A 16,243-nucleotide genomic window follows, 5' to 3' on the forward strand; every position below is an offset into this window, starting at 1 on the left:
GAGTCAATAATCTAGATTACATAGTAATGATTCTAACACCCATGGAGCCTTGGTGTTGATCATGTTTTGCTCGTGGAAGAGGCTTAGTCAACGGGTCTGCAACATTCAGACCAGTATGTATCTTGCAAATTTCTATGTCTCCCACCTGGACTAAATCCCGGATGGAATTGAAGCGTCTCTTGATGTGTTTGGTTCTTTTGTGAAATCTGGATTCCTTCGCCAAGGCAATTGCACCAGTATTGTCACAAAAGATTTTCATTGGACCCGTTGCACTAGGTATGAAACCTAGATCGGATATGAACTCCATCATCCAGACTCCTTCATTTGCTGCTTCCGAAGCAGCTATGTACTCCACTTCACATGTAGATTCCGCCACAACGCTTTGTTTAGAACTGCACCAACTGACAGCTCCATCGTTTAATGTAAACATGTATCCGGTTTGCGATTTAGAATCGTTCGGATCAGTGTCAAAGCTTGCATCAACGTAACCGTTTACGATGAGCTCTTTGTCACATCCATAAATGAGAAACATATCCTTAGTCCTTTTCAGGTATTTCAGGATGTTCTTGACCGTTGTCCAGTGATCCACTCCTGGATTACTTTGGTACCTCCCTGCTAGACTTATAGCAAGGCACACATCAGGTCTGGTACACAACATTGCATACATGATAGAGCCTATGGCTGAAGCATAGGGAACATCTTTCATTTTCTCTCTATCTTCTGCAGTGATCGAGCATTGAGTCTTACTCAACTTCACACCTTGTAACACAGGCAAGAACCCTTTCTTTGCTTGATCCATTTTGAACTTCTTCAAAACTTTGTCAAGGTATGTGCTTTGTGAAAGTACGATTAAGCGTCTTGATCTATCTCTATAGATCTTGATGCCCAATATGTAAGCAGCTTCACCGAGGTCTTCCATTGAAAAACTCTTATTCAAGTATCCTTTTATGCTATCCAGAAATTCTATATCATGTCCAATTAGCAATATGTCATCCACATATAATATCAGAAATGCTACAGAGCTCCCACTCACTTTCTTGTAAATACAGGCTTCTCCAAAAGTCTGTATAAAACCAAATGCTTTGATCACACTATCAAAGCATTTATTCCAACTCCGAGAGGCTTGCACCAGTCCATAAATGGATCGCTGGAGCTTGCACACTTTTTTAGCTCCCTTTGGATCAACAAAACCTTCTGGTTGCATCATATACAACTCTTCTTCCAGAAATCCATTCAGGAATGCAGTTTTTACATCCATTTGCCAAATTTCATAACCATAAAATGCGGGAATTGCTAACATGATTCGGACAGACTTAAGCATTGCTACAGGTGAGAAGGTCTCATCGTAGTCAATCCCTTGAACTTGTCGAAAACCTTTTGCAATAAGTTGAGGTTTATAGACAGTAACATTACCGTCAGCGTCAGTCTTCTTCTTGAAGATCCATTTATTCTCAATTGCTTGTCGATCATCGGGCAAGTCAACCAAAGTCCATACTTTGTTCTCATACATGGATCCCATCTCAGATTTCATGGCCTCAAGCCATTTTGCGGAATCTGGGCTCACCATCGCTTCTTCATAGTTTGTAGGTTCATCATGATCTAGTAGCATGACTTCCAGAACAGGATTACCGTACCACTCTGGTGTGGATCTTACTCTGGTTGATCTACGAGGTTCATTAGTACTAGTAACTTGATCTGAAGTTCCATGATCATCATCATTAACTTCCTCACTTATTGGTGTAGGCATCATAGAAACCGGTTTCTGTGATGAACTACTTTCCAATAGTGGAGCACATATAGTTACCTCATCAAGTTCCACTTTCCTCCCACTCACTTCTTTCGAGAGAAACTCCTTCTCTAGAAAGGATCCATTCTTAGCAACAAATGTCTTGCCTTCGGATATGTGATAGAAGGTATACCCAACAGTCTCCTTTGGGTATCCTATGAAGACACATTTCTCCGATTTGGGTTCGAGCTTATCAGGTTGAAGCTTTTTCACATAAGCATCGCAGCCCCAAACTTTCAGAAACGACAACTTTGGTTTCTTGCCAAACCACAGTTCATAAGGCGTCGTCTCAACGGATTTTGATGGTGCCCTATTTAACGTGAATGCAGCCATCTCTAAAGCATAACCCCAAAATGATAGTGGTAAATCTGTAAGAGACATCATAGATCGCACCATATCTAGTAAATTATGATTACGACGTTCAGACACACCATTACGCTGTGGTGTTCCGGGTGGCGTGAGTTGCGAAACTATTCCGCATTGTTTCAAATGTAGACCAAACTCGTAACTCAAATATTCTCCTCCACGATCAGATCATAGAAACTTTATTTTCTTGTTACAATGATTTTCAACTTCACTATGAAATTCTTTGAACTTTTCAAATGTTTCAGACTTATGCTTCATTAAGTAGATATACCCATATCTTCTTAAATCATCTATGAAGGTGAGAAAATAACGATATCCGCCACGAACCTCAACATTCATCGGACCACATACATCTGTATGTATGATTTCCAACAAATCTGTTGCTCTCTCCATAGTATCGGAGAACGGCGTTTTAGTCATCTTGCCCATGAGGCACGGTTCGCAAGTACCAAGTGATTCATAATCAAGTGGTTCCAAAAGTCCATCAGTATGGAGTTTCTTCATGCGCTTTATACCGATATGACCTAAACGGCAGTGCCACAAATAAGTTGCACTATCATTATCAACTCTGCATCTTCTGGCTTCAACATTATGAATATGTGTATCACTACTATCGAGATTCATCAAAAATAGACTGCTCTTCAAGGGTGCATGACCATAAAAGATATTACTCATATAAATAGAACAACCATTATTCTCTGATTTAAATGAATAACCGTCTCGCATCAAACAAGATCCAGATATAATGTTCATGCTCAACGCTGGCACCAAATAACAATTATTTAGGTCTAATACTAATCCCTAAGGTAGATGTAGAGGTAGCGTGCCAACTGCGATCACATCGACTTTGGAACCATTTCCCACACGCATTGTCACCTCGTCCTTTGCCAGTGTTTGCTTAATCCATAGTCCCTGTTTCGAGTTGCAAATATTAGCAACAGAACCAGTATCAAATACCCAGGTGCTACTGCGAGCTCTAGTAAGGTACACATCAATAACATGTATATCACATATACCTTTGTTCACCTTGCCATCCTTCTTATCCGCCAAATACTTGGGGCAGTTCCGCTTCCAGTGACCAGTTTGCTTGCAGTAGAAGCACTCAGTCTCAGGCTTAGGTCCAGACTTGGGTTTCTTCTCCTGAGCAGCAACTTGCTTGTTGTTCTTCTTGAAGTTCCCCTTCTTCTTCCCTTTACCCTTTTTCTTGAAACTGGTGGTCTTATTGACCATCAACACTTGATGCTCCTTCTTGATTTCTACCTCCGCAGCTTTTAGCATTGCGAAGAGCTCGAGAATTGTCTTATTCATCCCTTGCATATTATAGTTCATCACGAAGCTTTTGTAGCTTGGTGGCAGTGATTGAAGAACTCTGTCAATGACACTATCAACCGGAAGATTAACTCCCAGCTGAGTCAAGTGATTATGGTACCCAGACATTCTGAGTATATGCTCATTGACAGAACTATTCTCCTCCATCTTGCAGTTGTAGAACTTATTGGAGACTTCATATCTCTCAATCCGAGCATTTGCTTGAAATATTAACTTCAACTCCTGGAACATCTCATATGCTCCATGACATTCAAAACGTCGTTGAAGTCCCAGTTCTAAGCCGTAAAGCATGGCACACTGAACTATCGAGTAGTCATCAGCTTTGCTCTGCCGGGCGTTCTTAACGTCTGTAGTTGCATCAGCAGCAGGCCTGGCACTCAGCGGTGCTTCCAGGACGTAATTCTTTTGAGCAGCAATGAGGATAATCCTCAAGTTACGGACCCAGTCGCATTAAAATTCAACGGAACAACAGCACAGGCCATCTATCTACAATCAAACATAGACAAGCAAGATACTATCAGGTACTAAGTTCATGATAAATTTAAGTTCAATTAATCATATTACTTAAGAACTCCCACTTAGAAAGACATCCCTCTAATCTTCTAAGTGATCACGTGATCCAAATCAACTAAACCATAACCAATCATCACGTGAAGTGGAGTAGTTTTCAATGGTGAACATCACTATGTTGATCATATCTACTATATGATTCACGATCGACCTTTCGGTCTCAGTGTTCTGAGGCCATATCTGCATATGCTAGGCTCGTCAAGTTTAACCTGAGTATTCTGCGTGTGTAAAACTGGCTTGCACCCGTTGTAGATGGATGTAGAGCTTATCACACCCGATCATCACGTGGTGTCTGGGCACGACGAACTTTGGCAACGGTGCATACTCAGGGAGAACACTTTTATCCTGAAATTTAGTGAGATCATCTTATAATGCTACCGTCAATCAAAGCAAGATAAGATGCATAAAGATAAACATCACATCCAATCAATATAAGTGATATGATATGGCCATCATCATCTTGTGCTTGTGATCTCCATCTCCGAAGCACCATCATGATCACCATCGTCACCGGCGCGACACCTTGATCTCCATCGTAGCATCGTTGTCGTCTCGCCAATCTTATGCTTCCATGACTATCGCTACCTCTTAGTGATAAAGTAAAGCATTACAGGGCGATTGCATTGCATACAATAAAGCGACAACCATATGGCTCCTGCCAGTTGCCGATAAATCGGTTACAAAACATGATCATCCCATACAATAAAATTTAGCATCTTGTCTTGACCATATCACATCACAACATGCCCTGCAAAAACAAGTTAGACGTCCTCTACTTTGTTGTTGCAAGTTTTACGTGGCTGCTACGGGCTTAGCAAGAACCGTTCTTACCTACGCATCAAAACCACAACGATAGTTTGTCAAGTTGGTGTTGTTTTAACCTTCGCAAGGATCGGGCATAGCCACACTCGGTTCAACTAAAGTTGGAGAAACTGACACCCGCCAGGCACCTGTGTGCAAAGCACATCGGTAGAACCAGTCTCGCGTAAGCGTACACGTAATGTCGGTCCGGGCCGCTTCATCCAACAATACCACCAAACCAAAGTATGACATGTTGGTAAGCAGTATGACTTATATTGCCCACAACTCACTTGTGTTCTACTTGTGCATATGACATCTACGCATAAAACCTGGCTCGGATGCCACTGTTGGGGAACGTAGTAATTTCAAAAAAAATCCTACGCACACGCAAGATCATGGTGATGCATAGCAACGAGAGGGGAGAGTGTTGTCCATGTACCCTCGTAGACCGAAAGCGGAAGAGTTAGCACAACGCAGTTGATGTAGTCGTACGTCTTCACGATCCGACCGATCAAGTACCAAACGTACGGCACCTCTGAGTTCAGCACATGTTCAGCCCGATGATGTCCCTCGAACTCCGATCCAGCCGAGTGTTGAGGGAGATTTTCGTCAGCACGACGGCGTGGTGACGGTGTTGATGTTCTACCGACGCAGGGCTTCGCCTAAGCACCGCTACAATATTATCGAGGTGGACTATGGTGGAGGGGGGCACCGCACACGGCTAAAAGATCAAACAGATCAACTGTTGTCTATGGGGTGCCCCCTGCCCATGTATATAAAGGAGCAAGGGGGGTGCGGCCGGCCAGGGAGAGGGCGTGCCAGGAGGAGTCCTACTCCCACCGGGAGAGGACTCCCCCCCTTTTTCTAGTTGGAATAGGATTCGGGAGAAGGAAAGAGAGAGGAGAAGAAGGAAAGAGGGGGCCGGCCCCCTTTGCCCTAAACCAATTAGGTTTGGGCCTTGGGGGCACGCCCCACACTCTCCTTGCTTCCCTCTGTTTCCACTAAGGCCCATATAGGCCCATTAAGCTCCCGGGGGGTTCCGGTAACCTCCCGGTACTCCGGTAAAATCTCGATTTCACCCGGAACACTTCCGACATCCAAACATAGGCTTCCAATATATGAATATTCATGTCTCGACCATTTCGAGACTCCTCGTGATGTCCTTGATCACATCCGGGACTCCAAACAACCTTCAGTACATCAAAACACATAAACTCATAATATAATTGTCATCGTAACGTTAAGCGTGCGGACCCTACAGGTTCAAGAACTATGTAGACATGATTGAGACAAGTCTCCGGTCAATAACCAATAGCGGAACCTGGATGCTCATATTGGCTCCCACATATTCTACGAAGATCTTTATTGGTCAAACCGCATAACAACATACGTTGTTCCCTTTGTCATCGGTATGTTACTTGCCCGAGATTCGATCGTCGGTATCTCAATACCTAGTTCAATCTCATTATAGGCAAGTCTCTTTACTCGTTTCGTTATACATCATCCCGCAACTAACTCACTAGTTGCAATGCTTGCAAGGCTTAAGTGATGTGCATTACCGAGAGGGCCCAGAGATACCTCTCCGACAATCGGAGTGACAAATCCTAATCTCGAAATACGCCAACCCAACAAGTACCTTTGGAGACACCTGTAGAGCACCTTTATAATCACCCAATTATGTTGTGACGTTTGGTAGCACACAAAGTGTTCCTCCGGTAAACGGGAGTTGCATAATCTCATAGTCATAGGAACATGTATAAGTCATGAAGAAAGCAATAGCAGAATACTAAACGATCGTGTGCTAAGCTAACGGAATGGGTCATGTCAATCACATCGTTCTCCTAATGATGTGACCTTGTTAATCAAATGACAACTCATGTCTATGGTTAGGAAACATAACCATCTTTGATCAACGAGCTAGTCAAGTAGAGGCATACTAGTGACAATCTGTTTGTCTATGTATTCACACATGTATTATGTTTCCGGTTAATACAATTCTAGCATGAATAATAAACATTTATCATGATATAAGGAAATAAATAATAACTTTATTATTGCCTCTAGGGCATATTTCCTTCAGCATGCTCATCTAAAGATTTGCCCTCAACTAAGCTAGTTGGGGTTTCAGCACGAGCACATAGGGATCGAATATGATCCAAGTAATAAGCTTCAGCAGTGTGATAGATTTTGAGTGGTTCTTCAACCATTGGTTTAGTAGGTACAACTAATTTTTTTGGTATTTTGCGTTTCCTACCCATAACTAAAGATAGAAAACAACTAAGAACAGCAAATAAAAATTACTTGGTGATAAAGCAAACAAGCACACACGAGAATATTCACCCCACACTATTGCTCCCCGGCAACAGCGCCAGATAAAGGTCTTGATAACCCACAAGTATAGGGGATCGCAACAGTTTTGGATAAGTAAGAGTGTCGAACCCAAGGAGGAGCTAAAGGCAGAACAAATATTCCCTCAAGTTCTATCGACCACCGATACAACTCTACGCACACTTGATGTTCGCTTTACCTAGAACAAGTATGAAACTAGAAGTACTTTGTAGGTGTTGTTGGATAGGTTTGTAAGATAATAAAGAGCAAGTAAATAAAAAGTAGGGGCTGTTGTAAGTAAAGAAGCAATAAAGTAAATATAGTGAGTGTGGAAAAGTGTGGTAGGAGTTGCGAAATTTCCCCTAAGCAATTGACTACTTTACTAGACCGATAGCAAGTATTATGTGGGAGAGGCCACTACTAGCATGTCATCCCTGACTTGGAATTCTATGCACTTATGATTGGAACTATTAGCAAGCATCCGCAACTACTAACGTTCATTAAGGTAAAACCCAACCCTAGCATTAAGATATATTGGTCCCCCTTCAATCCCGTATGCATCAATTTCTATGCTAGGTTGAAGCTTCTGTCACTCTTGCCCTCCAATACATAGTCCTATCAACATACAACTAACCCTAGGTGTGATCCACGCGCGAATCATATGATGGGCACCAAAGGACAGCAACATAACCACAAGCAAATTAAATCAATCATAGCAATTCATCAACCACCAATAGGACAACGAAAATCTACTCAGACATCATAGGATGGCAAGACATCATTGGATAATAATATGAAGCATAAAGCACCATGTTCAAGTAGAGGGTACAGCGGGTTGTGAGAGAGTGGACCGCTGTAGATAGAGGAGGGAAGGTGATGGAGATGTTGGTGAAGATGGCGGAGGTGTTGGAGTAGATCGCGGTGATGATGATGATGGCCACGGCAGCGTTCCGGCGCCACCGGAAGAGAAGGGGAGAGGGGGGCCCTTCGTCTTCTTCTTCCTTGACCTCCTCCCTAGATGGGAGAAGGGTTTCCCCTCTCGTCCTTGGCCTCCATGGCATGGGAGGGGCGAGAGCCCCTCCGAGATTGGATCTGTCTCTCTGTCTCTCTCTGTTTCTGCGTTCTCTTCTGCTGCCCTTTCACCGTTTCGTATATATATGGAGATCCATAACTCCGATTGGACCGAAACATTCGCCGTGATTTTTTACCAAAAATTAGCTTTCTTGCGGCCGAAGAAGGGCATCAACCGCCTTACGGGTGGACCATGAGGGTCAGGGGCGCGCCCCCTGCCTCGTGGCCACCTCGGGCACCGTTTCGCGTGGATTTTTCTTCCGAAATTCTCCAAATATTTCAAAAATATTCTCCATCCGTTTTTATCCCGTTTGGATTCCGTTTGATATGGATATTTTGTGAAACATAAAACATGCGACAAACAGGAACTGGCACTGGGCACTGGATCAATATGTTAGTCCCAAAAATAATATAAAAAGTTGCCAAAAGTATATGAAAGTTGTAGAATATTGGCATGGAATGATCAAAAATTATAGATATGACGAAGACGTATCAATTATCAGCGAAGAGCAAAGTGCCTTTGTTCCCGGTCGCCTGATTACTGACAATGTTTTAGTGGCATATGAAAGTGTGCACACAATGAAAACGCGAAAAGGGAAAAATTATGCTTGTGCTGTCAAGTTAGACATGATGAAAGCCTATGACAGAGTTGCATGGCATTTTCTAGAGGCTATTCTAATTCGGCTAGGTTTCAGCATGGTATTTGTTTGACTGATCATGAAGTGTGTATCTTCAGTACGGTTCTCTGTTCGTGTTAATGGAGAATTGCTACCCTATTTTACTCCCTCTCGTGGATTCAGACAAGGTGATCCGGTTTTGCCGTATTTGTTTTTAATATGTGCTGAAGGTTTCTCCTATCTTCTCAAGTACTATAATGGGGGACATTGTCGATTTCAAAACCGGCGGATCTTGGGTAGGGGTCCTGAACTGTGCGTCTAAGGTCGATGGTAACAGGAGGCAGGGGACATGATGTTTTGCCTAGGTTCGAGCCCTCTTGATGGAGGTAATACCCTACGTCTTGCTTGATTGATCTTGATGAGTATGAGGATTACAAGAGTTGATCTACCACGAGATCGTTGTGGCTAAACCCTAGAAGTCTAGCCTGTATGATTGTGATTGCCTCTACGGACTAAACCCTCCGGTTTATATAGACACCGGAAGGGCCTAGGGTTGTATAGAGTCGGTTTACAAAGGAAGTAATCTACATATCTGAACGCCAAGCTTGCCATCCACGCAAAGGAGAGTCCCATCCAGACACGGGAGGAAGTCTTCTGTCTTGTATCTTCATAGCCCATTAGTCCGGCCCATGCTACATAGTCCGGATGCCGTAGGACCCCTTAATCCAGGACTCCCTCAGACATATAGATAGAGTTATTAGAGACAGCTACACATCACCTTGGGTCACACATCTTTTATTTGCAGATGATAGTCTTATATTCATCAGTGCAACCTCCCAAAGTGCTATAAGGCTGAATGAGATTCTTCGAATTTACGGAGAAGCGTTGGGGCAGTGTGTAAATTGTGATAAGAGTTCAATATATTTTAGTTCGAACACACCAGCTCAGTTGAGACAACAGTTGAAAGCTATTCTGAATATTGCAGTGGAGGCTTTCAGCGAGCGCTACTTGGGCCTACCTACCGCTGTTGGACGTATTACACGTGGAACTTTTGATTACATTGGAGAGAGGGCTCGTGGTAAAATGCAGGGATGGTCTGAGAAGCTCCTGGCTTGCGCAAGACGTAAAACACTACTTAAGTCAGTGGTACAGGCAATTCCCATGTACTCGATGAGTACTTTTCTTCTTGCCATCCACACAAAGGAGAGTCCCATCCGGACAAGGGAGGAAGTCTTCTTTCTTGTATCTTCATATCCCATTAGTCCGGCCCATGTTACATAGTCCGGACGCCCGAGGACCCCTTAATCCAGGACTCCCTCAGTAGCCCCTGAACCAGGCTTCAATGACGATGTGTCCGGCGCACAAATTGTCTTCGGCATTGCAAGGCGGGCTCCTCCTTCGAATACTCCAAAACAGCCTTCAAACACAGAAAACGTGTCCGACTCTGCAAAACGAGTACCACACACACACACAGAGAGTATAATATTTTGTTAGTCCAATCCACTGACAACTTTTGTAGCGTGACATCATGTCACTACCCGGCCATTATTTCGAATCGTTTTTAGCTTCCCACTCCATGTTTCAAGATGCGGTTTATTGGCATGTCTTGTCGAAGCAGAGATTGTGTCCCCTTATTGCGGGTTTCTCATCAATACGGGCATGGGTAATCCAACCGCGCTGTCTACACGGCCCTTGGGAAATAGGCGAGTTTTAAGGCGAGTGGGGAGGCGCTTGATATTCGCAGCCTTTATAAAGGGATAAGGATTTCACCTTTTCACCCACACCCTCTTCCTCTCTGCCCATCCATTCTTGAGCTCCAGCGCCCAAGCTTCCATCCTTTCCACCTCAAAAAAGCACTCCAGCCATGTCCGGATCTGGAGCGCAGGGCAAGTGGATGGTTTCCTTCGTCAAGGAGAAGGACATCACCAAGCTCCGGAAGGCCGGGTACTTAGCCCAGGAAATCGCTCACCGGCTTCCAGCAACGGGGCAGATCATCCCCACCCCAGAGCCCCGTGAGAGGGTGGTATTCATCCCCCCACTTCGTCCGCAGATTGGGATTCCCATCCGTGGACTCATGTTCTACTACAGGCTGGATTTCCACGATCTGGCCCCCAACTCCTTCCTCAATATCTCGGCATTTATTCTTGTGTTCTAGGCCTTCCTCTACATCCCACCCAACTTCGGATTGTGGTTAAAGATCTTCAATGTGAAGCCGAAGGTGGTGGGTGGTCAACACGCAGAGTGCGGAGGCGCCATGGTGAGCAAGATGCCCAATGTCTCATGGCCCAAAGGTACCTTCGTGGAGACTGTCAAAGGGTGGCAACAGCAGTGGTTTTACGTCACAGAGCCTCGTGACGCTACCTGGGCCGCGGCTCCCGAATTCCAGTCTGGAGCCCCGATGCGGCTCACCTCCTGGCTAGAGAAGGGCATGGACTGGTCTTCGTCAGACGAGCTGACAGCGCTTCACATGCGCATCAGGAACATGGTAGACAAGAACATCAAGCTTGTCAATGTGATCCAGGTGATGCTCGTTCGCCAGATCCTTCTGTGCCAAAGCTGGGCTTGCCATTTGTGGGAGTTCGATCGGGTCGAGCACCAGACCTTGCAACAGTTCTTCGACACTATGCATGAAGACATCTTGAAGGTGCTCTTCAAGGCCAATGAGACGTGGTCGGCGACAACCAAGGACCGCGGGCTCGACCTAGCCCATCCCGCCAGTTCGGTAAGTTTTTCGTATTTCAAGGTGTACCCCTTGCATACTCAAGGAGGTCGCCTAAGCTTCCCCATTTATTTTTTCAGGGATGGACAAAGAAGGCGGAGTGGATCCAGTGTCCGGCTTCGCTGCCCGAAAACCCACCATTCCCTCTTCTGACGAAGATGTTGGTTCTTGCGCCCTACCAAGCACCGGAGAAGAAGTCCAGGGAGACCAGGAGTGGTCTCCGCCGTAAGGGCACTTCGGACGTGACGTCCGAAGACGCCGAGACCCACTCCTCCCACACTAAGGAAGATAGGAGGAGGAGGAAAGCAACTCTCCCCCGGAGGGGGGGAGGAAGAAAAGGGCGGCCTCCACGCATCTGGAGGCGGAGGCGTCCAAGAAGGGGAAGGCCTCCCCCGTAGACAACTCCGCGTGGGACATTGATAGCAGCTCCGAGTGGCGCCCCAGGGATAAGCCCCTGGCCAAATCGTAAGTACTCTAAGACGCACACAAATATCTAGCCCCTTTACTTCATGGTTTTAACATGTTGAATTATGCGCTGCAGTCTGGCTCGTTCCGACCTCCGGCGATCCTCATCTTCGGGGAATTCGCTGGATCCGAAGATGATGGACAGCGGGTCCCTTCCGGCGGCCTCTTCTCCCAAGGCCATAGATAACACCGAGGTGCTGTCCCGAAGGACCTCCCCAGGCCAGGGAGAGACGCAGGAGGCCATCAAGGTGGCGCCAAAGGGTGAACCCTCGGCCGCCGGACACATGGGGGAGCAAATCCCCATGGAGACTAGCGATGGGGGTATATCCAATCCGGCCCCCAGTCGAATACAATTCCAAAGACCTATACGGCTCCAAAATCCAGCAACTAGCCTCCTTCGAAAGAAGGAGGTGCACACATTCCACCGGTGACCTCTGTCCATCCAGAGGCACCGGATACTCTACTAGAAGCGCTGCGAAGTGCTTCCATTGTTGAGGAACACCGTACCCTCATGGGTACGGTGGTTGAGAGGATGCAGTCCGCAAAGAATGGACTGACCAAAGCCTACACAAGCCTTCTAACAGGCTTTGAGGTATGAAATGCAACTTATGCAAAAGGAATGCCACAGTATAGACAGTAGCCCTTGAGAAACTGTCCGGTGTTCGAAAAGAAAAGCCGCATAGAGGATCAAATAATTTTCGCAGGAGTCTAACCATACGTGTCTATGTGAATAAGAAGGCGTCTTTGCTGGCCGCGACCTCTCATGTTGCTGAGGTCTTCGGACTGAAGCAGAGTCTGGAGCGGACCGAGGAAGAGCTCGGTCGCGTGAAAAAATAGCTGGAGGACCATCAAGGTATGCAATGACCTTGTGTAGATTCAGAAAGGATGAATGATTTGTGTTGACCATAGTGCCATGATATTTTGTAGGAGCGGCGACCGAGGTGGAGACCCTCAAGAAGGTGTTGGCCGAAGCCCAGGAGAGAGCGGCAAAGGAACAAGCCGCTCGCGAAAAACACGAGGCCAGGGTTGGTGAGGTCCAGCAGGAGCTCCAGGACGCCGTGAGGAAGTGCGAGTCCTTGGAGCGCAATATTGCGGATCAAGAGTCCGAACTTGCCAAGGCCCGCCAAAGTGCACACCATGCCTGGGTTGAAGCCCAGGGCACCCTCCAGGAAATCCAGGAGGCCACAAAAATTGCGGCGGGTAAGGCCTTTATTATGTAGAGCAAGTATGTGAAGAAAAGGTTCCTCTTACTGACCCGGATTTGGAGTTCTCCAGGGGCGTTTGTGGATCTGCCGCGCAGTGTTGCTGACGCTGTGGAATTCTTCCGAGCCGAAGAAGGGAGCTCAATGGAGAAGCTGTTCTGGTCGCAATACCTTGCACCAGAGCATCCGGTGTCCTTTAGCGATCAGCTGAAACAGCTGACCGAACTGCATAGGGTGGCCGAATTGGCCATGAAGGATTTGATGATCCGTCTATGGACTGCCAAAGCCAAACCCATAAGCTACTCTGGGCTCGTGAAGCGGCTGGTCAATGCCTGTCCTCGGCTTGATGCCATCAAGCGGTCGGTCTGCATTGAAGGTGCGCGGATGGTCTTCGCTCGTGTCAAGGTGCAGTGGGCGAAGATGGACGCCGTCAAGCTCGCGACCGAGGGACTGCCCGCAGGCAAGGAGCACCGCACGCCCGAGCGGTATTTTGATGATGTCCTGAAGGGATCCCGCATTGTATAGGGACAGTGTTCAAAAGACATTATCTTTGAGTGAAGTCATTCATGTTATCCCTTCCTGTATTATGAAACAGAGTCGTTTATGTAATATAATGTTTGCTGTTTGAAAATTTTACCTCATGTACGGCCGTTTTGTTAACTCTGAGAGTTGGCCTGTCGTTGGCTTCAGCCCCCACGTAGGTAGTACGGGGGTGTTCGGGATGGAATCTAAACACTCTTGATCCAAGAGTTTGTTCCTTGAAGGAGGTGTTTAGCGCAATGAACCAGGCAATAGGACTATGTGGCTTTATCATCCTCACTTAGCCATAGGAGTTTGACAATAGAAAAGTAGGCGCAACCCCTAGTGAGTATATAATCCAGACTAGGCTGTTGTAGACACCTAATCGGGTAAAGGCCGATTCGTTGCATAATGCGGAAAAAATCGCAAAAGATTTTTAACCTCTAAATAGCTGACCAGCTGTCGCCGTATCATGACAGTCAGTTTTCGGCTTTCTCAACTGAGGTGTTTGCTCGGATAAACCAGAAACACAATCGCAGTAGTTCTCCCTTTACTACCCTAGCCGGTAGGACAGAACGTAAGGTAGCAAGCATAGGATCCGGGCAACCCAACTATTGACCAAAGACAAGATTCGAAGCCGATGCATATAATGCTAAAATTCGGGGTGCCGAACTGTACTGTAAAAAGTGTTCGGACTTGATGACCCACAAGTGTAGGGGATCTATCATAGCCTTTTCGATAAGTAAGAGTGTCGAACCCAACGAGGAGCAGAAGGAAATGATAAGCAGTTTTCAGTAAGGTATTCTCTGCAAGCACTGAAATTATCGGTAACAGATAGTTTTGTGATAAGGTAACTTGTAACGAGTAGCAAGTAATAAAAGTAAATAAGGTGCAGCAAGATGGCCCAATCCTTTTTGTAGCAAAGGACAAGCCTGGAGAAACTCTTATATGAAGGAAAGCGCTCCCGAGTACACATGGGAATTATCGTCAAGCTAGTTTTCATCATGTTCATATGATTCACGTTCGGTACTTTGATAATTTGATATGTGGGTGGACCGGTGCTGGGGTACTGTCCTTACTTGGACAAGCATCCCACTTATGATTAACCCCCATTGCAATCATCCCCAACTACAACAGAAGTATTAAGGTAAACCTAACCATAGCATGAAACATATGGATCCAAATCAGCCCCTTACGAAGCAACGCATAAACTAGGGTTTAAGCTTCTGTCACTCTAGCAACCCATCATCTACTTATTACTTCCCAATGCCCCCCTCTAGGCCCAAACAATGGTGAAGTGTCATGTAGTCTACGTTCACATGACACCACTAGAGGGATGACAACATACATCTCATCAAAATATCGAACGAATACCAAATTCACATGACTACTTATAGCAAGACTTCTCCCATGTCCTCAGGAACAAATGTAACTACTCACAAAGCATATTCATGTTCAAAATCATAGGGGTATTAATATGCATAATGGATCTGAACATATGATCTTCCACCAAGTAAACCAACTAACATCAACTACAAGGAGTAATCAACACTACTAGCAACCCACATGTACCAATCTGAGGTTTGGATACAAAGATTGGGTACAAGAGATGAACTACGGTTTGAGATGAGATGGTGCTGGAGAAGATGTTGATGGAGATTGACCCCCTCCTGATGAGAGGATCGTTGGTGATGACGATGGTGATGATTTCCCCCTCCCTGAGGGAAGTTTCCCCGGCAGGACAGCTCTGCCGAGCCCTAGATTGGTTCCGCCAAGGTTCCACCTCGTGGCGGCGGAGTTTGATCCCGTGAGCTTGCTTCTGATTTTTTCCTCGACGAAAGACTCCATATAGCCAAAGCTGGGCATCAAAGGGCCACCAGGGGGGCCACGAGGCAGGGGGCGCGCCTAGGGGGGTAGGGCGCGCCCCCCACCCTCGTGGCCAGGGTGTGGGCCCCCTCTGGTACTTTCTTCGCTCAGTATTTTTTATTAATTCCAAAAATGGCTTCCATGAAGTTTCAGGACTTTTGGAGCTATGCAGAATAGGTCTATAATATTTTCTCCTTTTCCAGCCCAGAATTCCAGCTGCCGGCATTCTCCCTCTTCATGTAAACCTTGTAAAATAAGAGAAAATAGGCATAAGTATTGTGACATAATGTGTAATAACAGCCCATAATGCAATAAATATCGATATAAAAGCATGATGCAAAATGGACGTATCAACTCCCCCAAGCTTAGACCTCACTTGTTCTCAAGCGAAAGCCGAAATCGGAAAATATGTCCACATGTTTGGAGATAGAGGTGTCGATAAAAATAAAATACGGACACGAGGGCATCATGATCGTTCTTAGAACAACAATATATATATATATATAGGGTCGCGCTATTTGTCATCCCGGATGAGGAATAGTTATTCTTCACCCCCTCTCTATTTTGACATCAATGCACCGTATTTTTACGTTTCGTAAATTTT

The sequence above is a fragment of the Triticum aestivum genome, chromosome 3A, assembly GCF_018294505.1.
Source record: "Triticum aestivum cultivar Chinese Spring chromosome 3A, IWGSC CS RefSeq v2.1, whole genome shotgun sequence".
Taxonomy (NCBI): domain Eukaryota; kingdom Viridiplantae; phylum Streptophyta; class Magnoliopsida; order Poales; family Poaceae; genus Triticum; species Triticum aestivum.